The 16487-nt window shown below is 38.5% G+C and overlaps 1 protein-coding gene and 1 long non-coding RNA gene across 2 annotated transcripts in view; one reads left to right on the forward strand and one right to left on the reverse strand.

The window, feature by feature from the left end:
• The window catches only part of CAP2 (cyclase associated actin cytoskeleton regulatory protein 2), a 127444-nt gene that overhangs the window by 81956 nt on the left and 29001 nt on the right, over positions 1-16487 (reverse strand). The window lies entirely within an intron of this gene.
• Positions 6326-16457, forward strand: LOC123480282 (uncharacterized). The gene is made up of 3 exons (XR_008426456.2): positions 6326-6541; positions 13913-14037; positions 16220-16457. It is a non-coding gene; the product is annotated as an uncharacterized lncRNA (long non-coding RNA).

Consider the following 16487-nt stretch of genomic DNA (forward strand, 5'->3'; position numbering starts at 1 on the left):
CAAATGTCATTTAGAAGTATGTTGTTTACTATCCACATACTTGGGAATTTTCCAGTTACCTTTCTGTTATTGATTTCTAGTCCAATCCCTCTATGGTCTGAAAGCAGACATTTCATGAATCCACTCCTTTGAATTTGTAAGGTGTATTTATGACTCAGAATGTGATCTATCTTGGTGAGCTTGAGAAAAATGTGTATCACACTGTTGGATATTCTGCAAGTGCCCACCGTAGCCAGTTAATTGACGGTGTTGAGTTCAGCTATATCCTGACCTCATTTTCTGCCTGATGGATTTACCCATTTCTGACAGTGCTGAAGTATCCAAATATAATAGTAGCTTCATCTATTTCTTCTTGCAATTCTATCAGTTTGATGCTCTGTTGTTAGGCACATTCACTTTAAGAATTGTGATGTCTTCTTGGAAAACTGACCCTTTTATCATTATGCAAAGCCCTGATAACTTTCCTTTATGGAGTCTGCTCTGTGTGAAATTAATATAGCTGCACCTGATTTCTTTTGATTAGTGTTAGCATGGTATATTTTTTGCATTAATTTACTTTTAATCCACATATGTCTTTATATTTAAATTGGGTTTTGCCCCAGCTGGTATGGCTCAATGGGTTGGGTGCCATCCTGCAAACTGAAAGGTTGCCAGTTCTATTCCCAGTCAGGGCACATGCCTGGTTTGTGGACCAGGTCCTGGTTGGGTACATGTAAGAGGCAACCAGTCAATGTTTGGTGTTTCTCTCACACATGGATGTTTCTCTCCCTCTATTTCTTCCCCCTACTTCCCCTCTCTCTAAAAATAAATAAATAAATAAAATCTTTAAAATGGGTTTCTTGTAGAAAAACATAGAGTTGGGTTGTGTTTTTTGATCCACTCTGATGATCTCTGTCTTTTAATTGGTACATTTAGATCATTGACATTCAAAGTGATTATTGATATAGTTGGATTAATATCTACCATATTCACTAGTGTTTTTCACGTGTCGTTTTTGTTATTTGTTTCTATTTTTACCTTTCACTATTTTTCTGCCTTTGCGGTTTTAATTGAGCATTTCACATAATTCCATGTTCTCTCCTTAGCACAACAGTTATATTTCTTTTTTTACTTTTTAAATGGTTGTCTTAGAGTTTGTAATATACATTTACAACTAATGCAAGTCCACTTTCAAATAACACCATACTACTTTACAGTGGTGCGTCTTATAATAACAACATAATCTTAATCCCTTTCTCCTGTCCCTTGTATCATTGCTCCCATTCATTTTACTTATATGAGGTCTGTCCAGAAGGTATCCAGCTGTGTAATATGAAAAACAGAGACAGTTATTGAAGAAGATACAAGATACAAGAAACACTGTACATATGCCAATGATGCCCCAGTGTCCTTCAAAGTTGGCACCTTGGGACCTCACACGGTTCTCCCAATCACCATCAGCTTCCCTGTAGTATTTCCCTGAATCTCATTGATGTCTGAAACCTGTTCACTTTCAAAGGTGATTTTAGTTTAAGGAAAAGCCAGAAATCACAGGGTGCCAAATCTGGGCTGTAGGGAGGCTGAGTCACCTGGGTGATTTGATGTCTTGCCAGAACACTCTGCATGAGATGTGATGCACATGAGTGGGTGCATTGTCATGATGAAGCTGCCGATCAGCAGTTGACCATAGCTGTGGCCTGCTGAATCATTTGAATAGTTTCTATGGAGGAATGTTCAAGCTTAACGCAAAATTTGATGCAGACTCATTGCTCTACTTGTTCAGTCATTTTTAATGTGATGGCCACACAGTACCCATCCTCACTCAATAGCATCTACCACCTCCACTGACTAGTACAGTGAAGTCATCATTGTTCACACATGTGCATTCCAGTCCACTCTCCTTGGCTGCCAGGTTTCATTGATGTCACACAAACTGTTCTCATTAACAATGCCTGGAATTTTTCTGGACAGATCTTGTATATAAACACAAATAAGTATATATATGTTATATATACATAGGCATACATGGTTGAATATACTGTTGTTATTTTTTACAAATTGTTATCTGTTAGACCAAATAAGAATATTAAAAGTAAAATTTTTATTTTATCTTTACTTATTCTTACTTCGATGCTCTTCCTTTCTTTATATAGATCCAAGTTTCTAATTTATATTCATTCTCTCTAAAGAACTTGTTTTAACTTTTATTGTAAGGTAGATCTACTGGCAACAAATACCCTCAATTTTTCTTTGAGAAAGTCTTTATTTCTCCCTCACTGTTTTTTTTAAAGATTTTATTTATTTATTTTTAGAGAGATGGGAAGGGAGGGAGAAAAAGAGGGAGAGAAACACCAATGTTTGAGAGATACATCAATTGGTTGCCTCTCACATGCCTTCTACTGGGGAGCTGGACTGCAACCTAGGCACGTACCCTGACTGGGAGTGACATTTTGGTTCAAAGGACGGTGTTTAATCCACTGAGCCACAACAGCCAGGGCTCTCCTTCACTTTGGAAGAATAATTTTGCAGGATACAGAATTCTAGGTTGATGGGATTTTTTTCTTACCACTTTAATTATTTCACTCCACTCCCTTTCCTGCATGGTTTCTGAGACAAAATCAGATATGTCTGATATATTTGTTCTTTTGTAGGTAAGGTCTTGTTTTCCTTTCCTTCTTTCAGGGTTTTTTTCCTTTATCTTTGACTTTCTGTAATTTGAAAATGATATGCTGAGGTATAGGGTGTATTTTTTGTTGGGGTTTTTTTTTTTTGGCATTTATGCTGCCTGGTATCAGATCTGTGCTGTGGTGTTTGACATTCATTTGGGGGAAATTCTCGGTCATCATTATTTCAAATATTTCATCTGTTCCTTTCTCTCTTTCTTCTCCTTCCAGTACTTCCATTATACATATGTGATGCCTTTCGTAGTTGTCACACAATCCTTGGATATTATGTTTTTATTTTTCAGTCCTTTTTTTGTTTTTGAAGGTTCTGTTGATACATCTATGTTCTAGCCCAGAGGTTATTTCCTCAGCCATATTCATTATACTAATAAGCCTATCAAAGCCTTTTCTTTCATTTCTGCTACAGTATTTTTGATCTTTAGCATTTCTTTTTGGCTCTTCATTTATATCTATGTCTGTGCTTACATTGCCCATCTGTTCTTGCACGATGTCTTCTTTATCCACTAGACCCTGGAGCTTATTAATCACAATTGCTTTAAGTTCCCTGCTTGATCATTCTAACATCCCTGCCATGTCTGGCTCTGATGTTTGCTTTGTCTCTTCATATTGTGGGGTTTTTGTCTTTTGATATGCCTTTTAATTTTTCTTGATAACCAAACATGATGCACTAGGTAAAAGAGACAGCTATAAACAGGACTTCAGTCATGCAGTGGGTGAGGTGTGAGGAGAGGAGAAGCAAGTTTTAGTCCTGTGGTTAGATCTTAATCTTTTTGTGAGCTTATGCCTCTGGACTATAAACTTCACAAGTTTTTCTCACTTTTTTCTTCCACCCAAGGATGGCAAGAGAGGGCTGGACTTGAGTATTTCCCTCCCCCTGTGCAAGACTGGAGCCAGTTGCAGTTGAGTATTTCCCTTCCTCAGTCCTTAGGCTTTCATAATATCCTACCAGGTTAGGGCCTGGTTAACTAGTTTCCCCCAAGGACAGGTCTTGTTAAGAACAGAGTGCTCTAGCTTATTTCAAAATACTTCCTTTCCCACTTTTCTGCTGGAAGCCCCAAGGAGTTTTTCTCCATATTTACTGTGGAAACCTAATCAACCTGTAGGAGGTAAACCTCACAATATTGTGGGGGCATCCAAAGACTGGGTCCCTTTGGAGTCCTTACCTCTCAGAGTGGTTGGCACTGAGCTTACAGAAATTTGTCTTACCCAGCCCTGGTTCCCGTGATGGTTTCCCTCGGGATTTTCTGCTCTAGCAAGCTGCAATCCCTGTGCTTGTCTGTCAGTCAGATCTTGGGGACAGCAATTTGCCCTGTGTCCTCCTGTCTCTATGGATCCAAGAAGAGTTGTTGGTTTTTTAGTCTGTTCAACTTTTTACTCGTTAGGATGGAGTGCCAACATCCAAGCTTTCTACATCTGGTACCAGAAACTGGAAGTCCCTCTTCCACTTTTTAAAAAAAATTTACATTTTATTTACTTACTGAATTTATAGGGGTGACATTGGCTAACAAAATTATGTAGGTTTCAGGTGTATAATTCTCTCATATTTCATCTGTATACTGTCCACTTTTTTTTAAATGAGAAAAAACTTACTCCATTTTAATTTTCAGACAACATTTTGGAACTCCCATCCCAGTTTTATCCTCTTGGTAACAGAATGTCTCCCTGTTACGTGCCTTTGATGTAAGCATGTGGACTTGTGGATAAGGTGCAGGGGGGGTGGTGGGAGGGTTACAAACACATATGTGGAAGGAGCTTGGGGCAGTAATCTGGTGGGAAGGATGGTACAACTGTGATGATGGCGGGTGGGGGGTAGTCACTCAGAGGTTCTATGCTTTAACATTTTTACCTGGAATGTTTTTGTTTCTTAAGAATGGCAAAGTTCTCTGAAGATGCCTTTATCCTCACTAAATGAGATTGTATTTTTTGTGCTTGTCATGATTATTTTTATTATGTTTACTTGGTGGTGCTTGGAGGTACTTATGAAGATCTTTGGGGCGGGGGGACTAAGACAACACCCCAAGCACCTCGCTGTGCCATCACAGCCAAGAATAAAACATACAAGTGCATGACGCTTCTTCACTATGACTTCTTCAGTTCCTGTGGACTTTTGCCAGTTTTGCCTAAGTTTGGAAAAGGCTCACTCTCTTCCCAATGTGCCAATAGAAAAGGTCACAAGAAGCCAGAATTATCATTAGCAAAGAAACCGGTGCATCTGCTTGTGCTAAAACTTGTTCTGAGGGCAAAATCTGTTTTGTTAGCAACATAGTCTAAAGTTAAAAGTTAAGAAATGAGAAAGAGGGTTGACTGCTATTTGCTGTTGAACCTGGAATTGCCAGAGTGCACAGGAGAAGGGCCACCTTCGCTTGGACTATAATTGGCCCCATCATTTCAGCGAGCATCTTAATATCTCACCTGGAATACCTGTACCCACCCAGTGCTTGGCATCTGTCACTTGTCCCATACATATTATGGTGTGTATGGGGTTCTACTGTATCGAGGACAAAAATAAGATCTTTCATATTGAGGAGAAAAATAGGATTTTGAACAATTTCTCTGTAAAATAAGGAAACCATGACATCAATGGCAGTTGCTTCTGAGTAGTGGGATTATAAGTGGTTTGTGTTCTCTTCTTCACATTTATTGTCAATTTTTCTACATCAAATGTTTACATTTTATCATCAGAAAAAAATTATTTAAAAGATATAACTGAGTAAAATAGAAGTGTATTAATTAATTTACAAACGGAAGTATTTTCTGAGTGGCTACTCCGCCTGGGTGCCACCAGACACAACCCAGGGGGACCATGTTGTGCACACAATGAGCGCTGGGTGAATGGAGAGGCGAGTGGTAAGGTGCTGGCTCTATGGAGCAGAAAGCAAACATCCTATCTTGAAAAAAAACTAATGGCTGATTAGCCATGGTTGAAATGTTAAATTTTCCCATTTGGCTGGCTTCACAAAACACAAGAAGCATTCTCATACAAAAGAAAGGGCAATTTATTCATTTTTTAAGGAAAAAAATTCCTTCTCTCTGAAACCCAGGAAGCACAATGCTTGGTGGTACCGAGTCATTTCTAACCATCGTCTGCCTCCCTTACCGCGGCTCTCTGCTGTTCAAGACCACAGCGTTCCCTAAAGCCTATGACTCAGCCATGGCTGCCTTTTTGAAGTATCCAGTGTGTGCACAGTTTACACAGTCTAAATTTACAGTCTCACTAGGGAAAGGAAGCAGTAATGTCACCGTCCACTTACTTAAAAATATGTTGGCAATGCTCCATTAAATCATAAAGACAAGTTAATTTAAAGACTCTGGCCTGGCCTGTTCAAATACCAACCAAGTCCCAGTCAATTTCAGGCTCTGCTGTAGCCAAAACATATATCAAAAGGGCAATAATTTTATATTAGGTAATTGTTATAAATCAGTATATTTACTGCCTTTACAGCTGACTTTTTTTTTTTTAAAGATACCACTCTCATTGGCAGGGAAAGGAGGCACAGTTATTGAACAGAGCTAAATAGTTTTGCAGTCTGGAAAGGAAAGATGAGTAGGTAGGTTGAGAATGTCAATGTTAGACTACTAGGCACATTTTATAAAAAAAACGATCATTCAGGAACTCATAATAAAAGAGGTTTTTTCTTCATTAATAGGGCTGTTGCCTTGGCAACTTCCAGCTCACATAAGTATTTACAGCAGCCACGGCGCACAGTTCTGAGGCTAAGAAACAGCTCCAATGTGTCCTTTCTGCATCCAAGCTTGAAGTCTCCCATTATATATCTCAGCTGCATTATTGGTCCCAGTTCAAGTGATCTTAACACCCAACCAACTCCACCCAAAACATGTCATCCAGCTCCAAAGAGACAAATTAAGCTAATCTCTTGGTAAGTCAAATTGATAAAAGGTAGAAATGATAAATGGGTTTCTTTTGCAAAAAAGATGATTTATACAGGGAAATATAGCTTTGATTTTATTTTTCCTGCTCATCCAGCAGAGGGCAAAGTATTTTTGAACAATCAATTCCATGAATATTAACATGCATTCAAATCATGCATTGTTTCCTTAAAATTCTTATTTTCCTAGTTTATAATTATCACCAAATAGCCTGAAGCACTTTAAGACACTGCAAAAGTATGAGTTAGTCCAATGTGTGTGTGAGAGGGAGGGCAGGGGCAACAATAAATATTAGGGAGCAGTTGCCATTGACCTAGTACACTTCCAATTCTAGGAATTTGCCTCAAGAAAATAATCGTACAACATGAAATAATGTTTGTAGAAGTATATGCATTGCAATTTCATTTCTAACAGGAGAAAAATGGAAAATGTCAAATGTCACTAATTGTTAAAATGATTATAATCCTAGATGGCCATCATTGCAGGGACAGGACTAGGCTGAGGCTGGGGAGGAGCCCCGGTGTGCTCCCTCTCAGGGTCACACCCTGGGCCCTCACTTGTCTCTCCCTAGTCTGGGCCCTGCATTCGTGTATATACATTATATATGATTACATCATTTGTATATGATTTTGAATGTATACATCAATTATGGTGTGACCATACAATGAAATATTATGCAGTTATTAAAAATGGTAATGTAGACCTCAATGTACTGACTTGTGAAGATGCTCAGAATATATGGTCTAAGTTAAATAAGCAGGGTACAAAAACAGAACGTGCAGAAAAGTTTGCAAAATCTATAGTAAAATCAATCACTGTAATTTAAACATCCCAATATAGAGCTCTTCTAAATAATTAAATGTTGCAATTTATATTGAAAAAGATCAAAGATTTGAATGAGTTAAAAGCAGTGAGTACTTCTTAAGGCAAAACAATAGAAAAAAAGAAAAAACGACTATTGCATAAGTCCATTGGCTTTTCTGACAGATATGAATATTGTTACAAGTTTGTATTCTCAACAAAACCATCCCCCTAAATTAACTTCATTTTCAAATTCAGTCATTGCATAGCTACAAAACATTTGGCACATGGCCCCCTCTCCAAATCTCTAACTTGGTTTTCTAACACTTAAGAAATCTAAAGCATTTTTATCAACATGTTTAAACCAAACCTTTTGATTTAGGAAGCTAGAACTGCTTCATGGCTGGTGGAGTCTTGGGTCTACACAAGGAAAGGGGACTTGGCTGTTGTACTGTTCTAGGAACACTCCAAAATACTAGCGATGCCAGGTGCTCTTGATTCTAGAATTCCCTAAGCATTGTCGTTCCTCTTGTGTTATTGAAGCCATTCTCTTACTTAACTGTCCTGTGTGTGTATATATGTGCCCTGTGTCGCTGGACATGGAAGTAGGTAATGTGTTTTTGAGGACTAGACCAGTGGGTGCCTACATAAAAGGGCCTTTATTACAACAGGTCAGTAACTACTGCTTAGTAATGAATGACTTAAGTGACTGGAAAGCAGTGTGGTGTAGCGGAGAAATTGCGAGCTTTGGATCTTGATATAGAACCCAACTCTACCCCTTTCTAGCTGCATGGTCATAAGTAAGTTACCCAACCTTTCCGAGTCCTGGCTTCTTTATCTCGAATGCTACCTACCTAAGGGTTCTCCTAACAATCCAGTGAAGCAATGCTTGTCAATAGCTGGTGAAGTGCCTGACACATAACAGGCCCTCAATAAATGCTAGTTTTTCTTTCCCCTTCTTTACAATCGCTTCCCTTACTAATATGGAAAATGAAAATAAGGAAGGGAAATAAAGTTGATCCCCAGTGATGATGAAATTTTTTTTATTGTTGTTCAAGTACAGTTGTCTCCATTTTTACCCCACCACACCCCCGCACCACCCACCCCCACCTCTCACCCTCAAACGGGATGATGAAATTTAGTTATGAACCAGATTTTGTTAATTCAACAATCATATCTACCCAATATCAATCCATCTACACTGAGATCTTACTATTAATGCTCAACCCATAAAAAGTCCTTGCTGAGACAGTGATCCCCCAATTCCCTGTGAATTTCCAGGCAGCCTAGACCCCTGGCCAGTAGGGTGCCCTGCAGCCAATTTGCATGGATGATACCACCTTGTGCCTAAATTTTCTCGCTTGTCTTTTGCTGCCCAGTGAGTTCCCTGCCAAGCAATACCTTAATTCCAAGGTTTTTTCTTAAAGTACCAAATATTCCCTTCCCTTTCATCTAATGATAACAGTTAACACATACTTGTACAAAGTTCAGAAGACATGGATGTTTAGGAAGTAAAAGCTTTCAGTAGGTCTCTCACTAAAAATGACCATTGTCAGCAACTCAGTGAGTACTGTTCTGAGCTTCATTTTTAATAAGGCAAACCTTTCACAAGTATATATATTATCTCTTTGCTTTCTCTAAATTTCTGCTCAGTTATCCTCAGCAAATCACTTTTCCTGCTTTTTTGTGTCCCATTTGTGAATTGAAAAATTATCCTTATAATCAAAAGAATGTGATATACACTCATAAAGAGAAAGAAAAGTCCTGTATTTGGTAGTGAACATAGAAAGGAATCAGGCCTTACATCAGGTAAAAGCATAAATAATCTGCATAGAAATCTCCATCTCTTTCTTTGTCTTTCTCTCATTAAATTCACACTTTGCCAGGTACCAGCATTCATGGCAAATGACTATTTTTCATTTAATGTTATCATTTTCCTGCTTCATTTAACTAAAAGCATAGTGGAAGATTTTTCCTAACATTTTGCATTACCTACGTGCTGCTCAGAAAACCTTTGCTGAAGGTTTTTATTTTTAATTTCTCATCTGTCACAGACTAGTACTTTTATAAAATAAATGAAAGAGCCTCACGAGAAACATGAAATGAAAACCAAACACTAGATTTAACAGGCTTAAAATTACTCTGTTGGATTGTTATGAAAGGGTTCAAAGTCTTACTTACAACTTCTACACTTATCTTGTGGCAGACCACTCGCAAAGATTTTGTGGACGGCGGTGGTCGGTGTACAACACGTGGAGTAATCTTTCCTGTGTCTTTGCGTAAGACTCGCACCATCGCTTACATCAGGTCTGTGGGCAAATGTCTTCCAAGTTTCTAAGAAAACTAATTTACAAATGAACTCTCAGGTGGGAGTCCCCATGTAAAAGTCTGGGACTGTGTGTGTGAGAATATATTGAGACGAGCGGCTGAATTTTTTCACTTTTCATCCAGATGTTTAAAATGATGTACGTACAGGACTCTTGAAACCAGGGAGAGTTGATTATTGGGAATGCACAGTGAAGTTCCAGACAAATTTTTATTTCCCACTGGTGCTTTCAGACTCCAAAGTTATTTCTTGCCTGATTACTATCATTTTGAATGTTACCAGTCAAAGGGGAAAGCAACATGCCAAAAATCAATCCATACAGAAACAAAGAAAATTCTGTTTCTTTTTAAAATGTAACCTTCAGTGTGCAGTAGTTATAGTGAGGTTCAGAAAACTATCCTGTCTCAGATACAGCTCATGGGATGTCTACCGGCAGTGGCTACGTCAATATGTTGATGGATTTTCACATCACTCACAAATTCTCATCGAGCTTTCTTAGGATACCTTAGAGCTCTAGACTTTCCATGGCTCACTTTCCTCAACCACAGAATAGAACTGAGAATGAAGGAGAGTAAGGGAGACACTAGAAAAATTTTCAGGGCTATGATAAATTCAAGACTGTTGTGTGTGTGATAAACAAAAATCTATGGAGTCCATGTTTCTCCATGTTTCACTTGCTACTTCACAAGTTAAAACCTGGCCTTGACCTTTTTTAACTGCTAGTCTATGACATTACTTGATCCAAATTGTCAGCCATAGTATATTCATACACCCATAGATACAATAATTCATTAAAGACTTGATTCATGCACTTAAACATTCATTTTCATTCATTCATTTAGCAAACATTTGTTAAGCACTTACTGTGGGCCCAGTGCTAGACACTGAGAGGCCCAGAGAATAACAACATACATCCGGAACCTTGAAATAAAACCCAACACTCAGCAGGTGGGCCCCAAAAGATAAATCATACTCCCCCTACTGCATATTAATCTGTTTTAACTGAAGCAATCGAAAGTATCAGCATTCCAAGTACCTTACTATTTAAGCTATTCACTTTGCCAAGTGTTGTCTGAAAGGGAAGGGATTTCTATTGCCAATGTGTTATGAGAGATAAATTATTAATTGATTGAATACCCTGTTTTCTCTTACATTACTAAAACATCTTCTATTTGATATAGTAAAAAGTGTTGGCTTGCAATGTGTTATAAAATGTGTAATATCATGTTTTAAAACTTACAGTGTTGGGGAGGGGGCATAAGGGGACTAAATGGTAATGGAAAGGTTACAATAAAAAATCTAAAAAAAATTAAAAGATTAATAAAACTTGCAGTGTTAAACTACAATCTAAAGAAAACCAGAAAGCGAAAAAAATATACTGAAGGGGAGAAAGCATATTTTGTGCTTGCCTTACACACGCCAAGAAATCTGCAAGTACACTTCGTACAATCAGAGTGACCCTTGGGTCAGAGCTCCCACCTGTTTGACCAGGACTGTTTTTCTCATATCTTTTCTAATACTGCATTCTGAGGAATTCCTAGGTGAACGGTGTGTGTGTACAAGTGTATTGCATGCTGTACGTGAGTGTGTTTTGTGGAGATGGGTGTGTGGATACAAATAACCAGATAATCTAAATGAAATCAGGTCATTACTTTTAGACGAGTATTAATTTTCAGACACTGAAACAGCCTCCAGGCAAACAATTAAGTCATCCTGAAGTCTAGACAGAAAACAACAACAAATGTTCCAATTATTAGAATAGTTTAAGAAAGAAGGAAAGACTGGGAAAAAAGAAACAGGCAAGAACAAGGGAAAGGAAACATATTTTGCAGTAGTGGGCAGCATCACTAACACTGGGAAATAATCCTCTAAAAGGGTATTCCTAGGGAGAAAATATTCAGAGAACAGTAGCTGATTAACCTCAGGAACTCCCAGCATGGACTGAGCTGTACATCTTGCTATGCTTTTATTTAGAGCAACACCATTTACAAGAGACTCAACTATCTAATTTTTTCCACAGGTGCAGCCCAAAAGGTGATCACTGGTGGGTGACATGACTTCCCCCCAGCCACAGAAGTCTAGGCATGCTCAGAGTGCATTGCTGCATATTTTGACGCTTATTTTGCTTATGTCAGTGAACACAGAGCAGAGAAGGAAAACCAGGATTGATAATTTACCATAGGTTTCCTTAGAAGGTTTCCTTTAAGAAGCTGAAAGAAAAGCACTCAGATGAAAGTTTGACCAAAGTGCCATAGCTGGGTGGCTCATATGGCTGGACCGATGCACAAAAGGTTGCGGGTTCGATCCCCCTTCAGAGCACATACCTGGGTTGCGGGTGTGATCCCCAGTTGGGGAGCATTCAAGAAGGCAACTGAGAAATGTTTCTCTCTCTCTCCCTTCTTCTCTCTTTAAAATCAATGAACATGTCCTCAGGTAAAGAGTAAAAAAAAAGTTTGGCAAAAACATATTTATTGCCCAGGAAGTTAAAAAGGCAGTTACCATCTTACTCTGCGAAATTCATGGAACCTTATTCAATTGTTTCAGCAAAATATTTTGGTGGTATATTTTATTTTTGGCAGAGTAAATGGGGCAGCCCGGTGCTTAGTGATGCCTGGTAGCCCTTCAAGAGATGTTTAGCCTCCAAGTCCAGGTTCTTCTTTGCCTGCCCCCTGAGATCTAAATGTGCTATGAAGTTAGAACGCTTAAGGAGACAGGGATTGTATGCTCCAAAACCAAACATCCTTAAGTTAGCGAATGGCCACAGGGATGTCCAACTAAGGCCAATGACTTAGCAGGACATGGGCTGTGGGCCATAACATATGTCTAATAGCAAATTATGTGTTCAGTGCTGAGAATAGAAATTTTAGAAATTCTTGAGAAGTAGTGATAACGGAGACTGATAGATCTGTGAAGTTTCTGAGTTCTGCAAATATGGTGCAAGAGCTCCAGCTGAGACAAGGCCAACGTAATGAGGCAGAAGAGTAGTCCCATGAGGGACAGAGTTCATCTGTCCCGGAGGCCAGCATTCTCCCCATTGCCTCACTTAGCACAGCTCTGAGAAGACCCATGAAAGACACGAGTTACAGTGATGTTCCACCCTCTCCTCAGCCCTGGTGCCCGAGCCAACCATCGTAATGACCTTTCCTCATACCGTGGAAGTTTGGTAAGGGGAATGGTAGAGCCATAGAGTGAGAGGGCAGGAGGAAGGTGGCAGGTAAGTGCCACTTGCTTCTCACTAGGAGTCCAGTTACGAATAAAGGCGTTGGGAGACACAGCTGCCTGGCAAGCCAAGGCCAGGCATGTCCCAGTGCAATGGATCGACATGCTGGAGACAAGATTCCTGACTCTGCCATCGAGACATGGTGCTCCATTCAGCACATCACCAATACCACCTAATCTCTTTAATTTACAGTTTCCTTCTCTAAAGAAAAAAGGAGGGGAAGACAGGAAAAAAGGCAGGCAAAGGAAAAAAAATAAAAGGAGCTATGTATTGGAATGTATGATTTCTATGGTATTTTGTTCTGTAATAATTCTGACTGTCCTGATTGGCTAAGACAGTAAGAAAGGAGATTCCCAATTTAAAGCCTGTATGAAATCTAGAAGCAGAATTCTTTACACAAGTCAGTTTTAGATCTCTCCCATTTGGAGAATGTGAAAGACATACAGATCTTTTGGGCTTGAGATAGCCAAGGTATCTACATATAGTTACAACAAAAATAAATGTTCAAGTTAAAACAATAAATAGGAAATCAGAAGTTAAGGGGAGGACCAATGTGGCTGAAGGACCGTGCAGGAGAGTGAGGGGATCTATGCTGAATGGGGTGTTTTGTTGAGTGAAAACTTGTGCTTCTGATTTTTTCTTTTTTTGGTGGAAGCAAGAGGGACCTATAAAGACCCAGACTACAAAACACCAAAAATGTAAATGGTCTTTTTTAAAATTAGTACAAATTACCTATAGATGTCTCTAAAGCCAAAGGCAGAATACACACAGAATTAGGAAAACAAATGTGTATTTTTATATTATTTCAGGGATAAGGTTATTATTTATCCTAGGAATAGGGTCCATATAAAAGAAGAAGTGACAACATGTAAGATCAAGGACAGACTCATGGAGGCTTCAAGGCCTTTTTAAATGAGGGAGTCTGATTTTCTTGTACAGTGTAAGAAAGCAGGATGCTTTGTTCTGTGTATCCTTTCTCTGACATGGTTTCTTCTGCTTGCTTCACGTGTTCAGGTGACTGAGGTACTTTCCGTGGTACAGTTCAACATGCTTTTTATAATGATGGTTATGCTGCCCTACCACAAGCTTTTCAACTGGAAACCAAATTGTCCCCTCATGCTCCGATCCTGAGGCTGCAGGTGAGTCACTCAAATGGACTGTGAGAGCTGAAAGCCCCTTGGCAGTGAGGTTGTCCAGCCTTATTACTGAGCTAGTGAAGGGACTAGCTCAAGGTCATGCTGTAAAAAGCAGAGCTAGCTCTATATTCTAGGTACAAACTGCTGATGCCAGTCACAGGAAGATACTCCTTATTTTGCCACTCTTTTAACTCATTACCTCGTGAGGATGGTATAAAATGGACAAAACATTCTGTAAATGGTTCAAATAAATGACAACAACTAGGAACATCTAGAATAGTGATGGTGAACCATCTTAGTGCAGCCATAATAATTGTCTAAAAAGGATCATCCTTTATAAAGTCAGGCAACTCAATTGCGCAGTGTGATTTAATCACACTGTGCTTACAGGTGTTATACTTCTCCGGTGTTTTTTTTTTTACCCATTTTAATCAAGATAGGAAATAATTGTTTCAGGCTTCTAGAAACAGTTCAAATATAAATTCCATAAATCTCCAAAAAGGGTTTGAGTTAGGAAGAGGCATATGATTTGCAGCAGTTTCGTGATTTTCAAATCATTTAGAAATAGTCCAGAGACTAGTTCCATATACCATAAAAACCAACAGGACAGCTTTGTAAAAAAAATATCACATTTATCCATTTAAGGATAAATGAGGTCTGACCAAGGACTTGGTATCACAGAGGCCCAGTTCCTAGAGAATCCTTTCCTGTGACATTGAGGGCTATATTTATTCTAAACATCTACTATAAAATTATATAAAATTATGTATCGTTTACTCTTTCTTAAAAGGGGTGAAAGCTCTGTATATAATCCTGGGTTGAAGAGTAATTCAAATAAGCCCTTTGGTGTATGTTGCATACAAGAAGGCTTTACAAGATCTAATCTTTGCTAAACCTGTTATGTTCTTGGGTTCAGCAGAGCTTCCTAATTGTAGCTATTAGTTCCCCCTTTTCTGTGGTCTGTTCTGTCAATAGACTATTGAGTGTTCAGTAAATTAAGCCGAACCAGCAGCCAACACATCAAGACAGACGTTAAATCATAGCTTGGCTGCCCTTGTTCATTATTTGTATCTGTGAAATAGCTTTGAAGCACAGGGACAAGATTTAACATGATGCTCATTTGTGTTATTCTCAAATTTCCATAATGTACAATCAGGTATGTGAGGGTTTTTTTTCCCTAGGCAACAGGTGTGTTCTTGGAACAAAGTTCAACCCCCACTTCTGGCTTATGTGAGAGGCAGCAGCTGCAAGCTTACTGTCAATGACACATGGTTCTATAAGAGAGAAAAAAATAAACTACTTGTTCAATGTATTAAAGTAATGGGCAGATGGATGATAGCTGCCTGTACTTTTCTTTGTCTTGTAGAATCAGAGTCTAAACTTTCAGATAACAAGTGTTTTTCTCTTTTTCTTCTCTCTCTCCCCTTCCTCCCTCCCCGCTTCTTTCCAAACTCCCTTCCTTCTCTATCTCCCTACTTTCCTTGCTTAATTTTTAAAAAGCATTATGTGTTCATTACTGAGAATATCCCTTTATTTGAGTCACACTGTTTTCAGGCTAATGAATGGAAAGAAGAAAAAAGTTCATATAAATCAAGATACACTTTATTTATAATTTAACTTTGTTGTAAAAAGAATTTAAAGGAACTGTTTACCATGCAATTCAAGAGACTTAGTGTGAAAATTCTATATATTTTTTAAAAATAAAAATTAAATATGCTTATTTATAGTGCTCATTATTCTCTAGTAAAAAACTACATAAAATTTTGTGAGATATTACTTATAAGAGTTACACTGTGTACCTCAGAAGCACAATGTGAATGTTAATTAATAATAACAACAATACACAATAATGATTATGCGTGTGTTCAAGAGAGTAAATGTCTGTCAATCACTAAAGAATCATTTAGTATATTGGGGTCATATTCCATTTGGTATGTTAGCTCTCAGGTTCAATAGTGCCAATAGGAACATAAGAAGCTCGGCTACTATCTTACTGTATACAAACAAGTATATTAAGCTTAAGAACAGACCAGAGTAATTATAGAGCTTTGTGATATATTTGAAGGAAGCATGTCTTATTACACAGACTTTTCTAGAACTCATATATGTTTAGAACTTCCTCTCTTTAGCCAATGGGCATTTCTTCTTTTTTATTTAGGATTTTACAATATTTATTTATTTTTAGGGAGAGGAGAAGGGAGGGAGGAAGAGGGAGAGAAACATCGATGTGAGAGAGAAATATTGACCAGTTGCTTCCCATACGTGCCCCAACCACCACCTGACCAGGACCAAACCTGCAACCCAGGCAAGTGCCCTGACCAGGAATTGAACCAGCAACCTTTTGCCTTGTGGAATGATGCCCAACCAACTGAGCCACACTGCTCAGGGCACCAATGGGTATTTCAACAGGAATATTTAATAAAAATTAGAGGTCATGAGAAGAATTTTCATTT

Source organism: Desmodus rotundus, chromosome 3 (assembly GCF_022682495.2).
Source record: "Desmodus rotundus isolate HL8 chromosome 3, HLdesRot8A.1, whole genome shotgun sequence".
Classification (NCBI taxonomy): Eukaryota; Metazoa; Chordata; class Mammalia; order Chiroptera; family Phyllostomidae; genus Desmodus; species Desmodus rotundus.